This window comes from Prionailurus viverrinus, chromosome B2, assembly GCF_022837055.1.
Source record: "Prionailurus viverrinus isolate Anna chromosome B2, UM_Priviv_1.0, whole genome shotgun sequence".
In the NCBI taxonomy this organism is placed as follows: domain Eukaryota; kingdom Metazoa; phylum Chordata; class Mammalia; order Carnivora; family Felidae; genus Prionailurus; species Prionailurus viverrinus.
This window is the reverse complement of record NC_062565.1, coordinates 127,510,262-127,515,966: the sequence shown is the minus strand read 5'-3', so window position 1 is coordinate 127,515,966 and position 5,705 is coordinate 127,510,262. Positions and strand designations below refer to the sequence as shown.

The 5,705-nt window shown below is 31.4% G+C and overlaps 1 pseudogene; it reads left to right on the top strand.

The window, feature by feature from the left end:
• The first annotated feature begins 4,866 nt into the window (after positions 1 to 4,866).
• LOC125166974 (uncharacterized) lies at positions 4,867 to 4,967 on the top strand (annotated as a pseudogene).
• The last annotated feature ends 738 nt before the right edge of the window (positions 4,968 to 5,705 follow it).

The following is a 5,705-nucleotide window of genomic DNA, read 5'->3' as shown; positions in this document are numbered from 1 at the left end:
TAGCTCTCCAGACACTAGAAACCTCTTACATATTTTCCACTTTGTCCTGTAAAGAAGTGACACCATAAAAGTCTTGGTTATATTTGTGTCTTTTTTTTTTTCCATTTTCTCCTACCTTATCACTAGTTTTGTTGTTGTTGTCTGTGTCTATTTGGGTTTGTTATCTGAGTTCTTTAGTTATTTGTTGGAGAATTTGTAGAAATTCAAAATTATTACCATCTCTCCTGAATGCTGTATTTTACACTGGTATAGGATGGTATGTATTATCTCATATATAATCTGATATATAATTGTTTATCAAATATATATCTTAATTATATGTATATGAAAATCTTTGTAGAAAATTACTTTGACCTCATTATAAAATTTGATATAGTTACTTTTAAAACATTCTTCATGCTAAAAGAATATTCTCCATGCTAGTGTTTTGCCTACTTTTATAACTTAGGACTAAGACCTGCAAACTTTAATGTCTCCTTTATTCTCTATAAAATGAGGCATGAAAATGACAAAGGTATGTTTTCAATGACAAAAATATGTTTTTGAATCATTTGCTTTTCATTCAAAAGCTGCCATGCCCAAATGTGTTTATGATAGATAATTAAATAACGTTACTCAGCAAACATGGAAAACCTTGAAGAACTTCAAATATGTTTTAAATTCTATTTCTATGTATTTTTATATACAATATCAGTTTTTTTACTTTTTGAAAACCATAGTGCTATTTAGGTCTAAAATTGTGCTATGAATTTTGGATCTTAAAGCAAAGTTAATCAGTCAGTATGAATATTTTAAGAACTTATGTTAGTGTGAGAACATATCTTCTTATTCCCAGATGATAGCTCCTTCATCATATAAATCTTAACATAAATCTCTCTCTTACCGTATGAAATTCAATTTAATTGACTGAGTGACAAATTGGTTTAGTCTGTCATTATTAAGTAGTTTTTAATAAGTCCCATTGTGTGGGTGACCATATGCCTGGCATTCAAAGTGTGTTTTCTGTGTAAGCATGTCTTTACCATTTCATGTCCTTTGAAACTCTGTAAAAGCACCTTATACAGTTCTGGTTTTATTTTTTTGAGGTGACATTGCATAGAGGTGTTAGGGAGGGGAAAGATACAGTATTAAAGTGATATAAAAACTAAAGTCAGTACCCCAAGATAAGCTAAGACACTTCTGAGCTACTTTAATAAAAACCAAATGCAGGTGACATTAATTACTGAAAAACATATCAATAAAGAACACCAAAAAATCATGCATGAAATGCAATAAATCATATTTCAAAGAAATGCTCAAAGAAATCCCTAGTGGTCAAAAATAGAGAACAGAAAATAAAGTGGGTAATCAGACACTACTTTTGTGAATCTTGGTAACAGAGAAGGTTGAGTATTAAGAGATCCATAGAAAGAGATCAGCCAGGCTTGAGCTCTGCAATTGAGTCTCCTATGTAAAATGTTCAAAATGTAATTCCTCTAATTCAGCAGTGGGAAAGAAAACATTTTAAAGAGCCAAAGTAAAAAAAAATCTGAAAAGAATTATCAGCTATAGCTTGAATTCTGAATGAGGTAAAAATACTCATAACACCTATTTTTAACTAAAAGAAGCATATCTTCATGCAAATCTGGAGTTTAAATTTATGTAGTATATATTCCTAGGATTTTTTAAGGCAATAATTTTTCTACATTATGACAAATCTTAGAAAAACTGCAGAACTCACAAAGACAAAAACAATATTTGAATATGGCCAGGAAAATATCCCCCCCCCCACATTTTTTTACACTGACAGCATACTTTGTAAACAACAACAGTAATAGCCAGAGTGTAAAAATCCTATACTGAATGTGATGACACAAAAATAGCAGTCAACATAGAATTTTATTATCATACATAAAGTAATTTAAAAATGCAGCCAAAAGAAAGACATTTTCAGGCAAACAAAACCAGAGATTTATTACTAAAAAAACCTCATGGAGGAACTTCCATTGTGTACTTTGGATGGAAGAAATTAAAACCAGAGGAAGAACTAAGATGTAACATGATCAGCTAATAACAACAAAAAAATTGTAAACATATGTGTAAAATTAAACCAAGTTTCACTAAATGAAACAAAAATATGGTTATTTTTGCAGGTAAAAATAAGGTGAAACTGAAATAGTGGCTTAAGGTGCTATGTAAGTTGCCCAAGAGTTACTTGCAGTTAAAGATTTCTAATTTTCTATGACTGTTCAAGAGAATAGTATGGGAATATATTAACTATAAACTTGCTTAAAATAATAGGGATATTAATTAATTGGAGATAATAATTAAAATAATCAAAGTATAAAATATAATATCCCGAACACTAGAGAAAGGAAAATGATAAATCCAAAATCCAAATTCAGAATGATAAAATCCAGAATGAGGAATGGGAAAGAATATGGAAAAGGCAGAGTGAATCGCAAGAACAAAGCAAGATATTGGCATAAATTCAAAATATCAATAATTATAGGAAATGCTAGTGGAATTAATTCACCACTTAAAAATTTTAGATAGAATTTTTAAAAATATGTGTTCTTTACATGAAACACACTTAAAATTTACACAGGATAAAGGAATACATATATACAATATATACTATATCAAAATATGATAACATTACTAAGTTGTAAATAATATTAAATAAAAGATGATCATGTAACAGAGTAGAAGGCAAAACTTTTACTAAATATAAAGATCACTGCATACGTTAAAAATTTAATGCTTTGGGAAGAAACACCAATTCTAAATTTGTCACCATAGGGGAGCCTGGGTAGCTCAGTCAGTTGAGCGTCCGACCTAGGCTCAGGTCATGATCTCACAGCTTGTGAGTTCGAGCCCCACGTCGGGCTCTGTGGTGACAGCTCAGAGCCTGGAGCCTGCTTTGGATTCTGTGTCTCCCTCTCTCTCTGCCCCCAACACACTCGCTTTCTGTCTCTGTCTCTGTCTCTCAAAAAATAAATAAATAAATAAATAAATAAATAAATAAAATAAAAAATAAATTTCTCACTATAAAATAACATGACCTTAAATATATATAAAGCAAAAATTGAACATGTATACGTCGAGTTTTGAAATTCACCAATATTGTGGGAGATTTTAACACCTTTCTTGAAGTCACAGGTTAATCATGCCTTTTGAGGATACAAATGCCTTAAATAACATTAGTGATGAGCTTGACTTAAGGGCTACGTATTGGATCCTGAATCTAGCAATTCAGAAATTCTCATGCTTCTTATGAGAACATGGAATTTTTTTTAAATTTTTTTAACGTTTTATTTATTTTTGAGACAGAGAGAGACAGAGCATGAATGGGGAAGGGGCAGAGAGAGAGGGAGACACAGAATCAGAAGCAGGCTCCAGGCTCTTAGCCATCAGCTCAGAGCCCGACGCGGGACTCGAACTCACGGACTGCGAGATCGTGACCTGGCTGAAGTCGGACGCTTAACCGACTGAGCCACCCAGGCGCCCCAGAACATGGAATTTTTAAGAAAATTTACCATATGCTAGCTCATAAGACATGTTTCAAACTTTAAAGGATTACTATTGTGAAAAGTGCTTTCTCTGGCAACAGTGTGATTGAGATAGAAGTAAAAATAACTGATAATTACTGAAAATGTAAGGATATGCTTTTGATTAAATCAGGAGTGAAAGAAAGAATCATACGGAAATTAGAAACATTAGAATTAGAAAATACTTAGATATAAGCATTAAAGAAAATCGTTTAGAACGGAATTAGCAGGATACAGGGGAAATAAATTGAAAGTGACATTTGTGGCATGAATGTTAAACTTAAGAAGAAAAAAAAGAAAGAAAGAAAAATAAAGTAAATGTCACATTTAAGAGGTGTGAAAAAGATTATAGAATAAACCAAAAAAAATTTTGCAATAGGTAATATGATAAAGCGGTAGTCAAATAAAGCAAGCAAACAAAAAAAATAAAGATACAGTGGAGAAGGTAAGGCCAGTGTTTGAACTGATAAGACCCTAGCGAGATGGACCAAGAAAATGAGAGAGAGAAAGCAGAAGTAATAAAATTACTAAAAAATAAAATGAAGACAAAACTATAAATGGGACTAGTAAAATAATAAGAAGTGAATACTAGTAATTACTTTAGAATAATTAACTAGAAACATGACAAATGGGCTTTTTCCTAGTAACATATAACTAAGCAAACTTGCCTTAAGATGAATTAGCAAACATCCGTATGTATATATACAAATATATTAAAGAATCTGAATTCATATAAGAATCAACAGAGAAAGAAAAGAAAGTATTTGCTCCAGATAGTTTTGTTAATGAATTTCACCGAAAGTTTAAGCAAAAGATGATGCCAATGTTAAAATATTTCTGGGAATAGAAGAAAGGAAAATTATAGACTCTTCTTATTTATGAACACAGGAGGCAATGGAAAAATTTTTAAAAAGAGAAATAAAGGACATTTAGTAAAATAGAAGCAAATGTAAAAGCACAGATTGCTTGCCTTTTGAAATATGTACTAATGAGTTTATCACATTAAGAAATTAAAGAAAAGGCGTGTGGTTATCTCAGCAACTCAGAAAAACCGCAGAATGAAATTCAAAACCGATTTATTATTTAAAAAAGAACAACAAAAAACAAGCTAAACATAGAAGAAAACGTCTTACAGGATATTGATCAAAAACCTACTTTGAACACTTTAATAAAGTTGAAATGTTAAAACCATTTCCTTAAAAAATGAGAATCAGACAAGGATGCCCGCCCTCAATGTATCTGTTCAACATTCTACCAGGTAGCCTAGTAAAATTGTAAAATAAGAAAATAAAAGAAACACAGACAAACTGCATTTCTTTATTTCACATAAGATATATCCAACTCCAGTTGGATACTAAAATTGGAACGATACAGAGAAGATTAGCATAGCCCCTGCGCAAGGATGACACGCAAATTCATGAAGCGTTCCATACTTTTTAAAATAAAATAGAAATTACTTGTAAATTAGAAAACATTTCACATCGGGACATCTGGGTGACTCAGTGGGTTAAGCGTCCCACTTCAGCTCAGGTCAGGATCTCACAATCTGTGAGTTCGAGCCCGCATCCCTGCTTTGGATTCTGTGTCTCCCCCTCTCTCTTCCCCTGCCCTGCCCATGCTCTCTCTCTCTCTCTCTCTCTCTCTCTCTCTCTCTCTCTCCCTCTCCCAAAAATACATAAACATTTAAAAAATTAAAAAAGAAAGTATTTCACATTAAAAATATATAAACCGAAGAGTGATTAATCTGAAACTTAGTACAGTCAGAGTGAAAGTTTCTTCAGAATAAAATCAGTCTCTACATTGTGCAATTCTTTCCCTAAAAGAAAAACAGTATAAATAATTTTTGTTATCTGAAGAACAATTTTAGTTAACTACTACATATTTTACATTAAAGTTGGGATTTAAAGTAGAATAATGTATAGCTCACAAATTCTATTTATACATTTTCCAACAAATTCTCAATAGAAGAAATCATTTTTTTTCAATCCAGAAATAGTGCCTCAAATCTAATTTTCCAATTATCCTTAATAAAAAAAAAAAAAGATGGGTATACAATAGATAAAGAGCACTGGCTTTTTAGTTATAAAAACCTAGATGGAAATTCTATTCTAACACGAATTAAAAAAAATTTTTTTTAATGTTTATTTATTTTTGGGACAGAGAGAGACAGAGCAT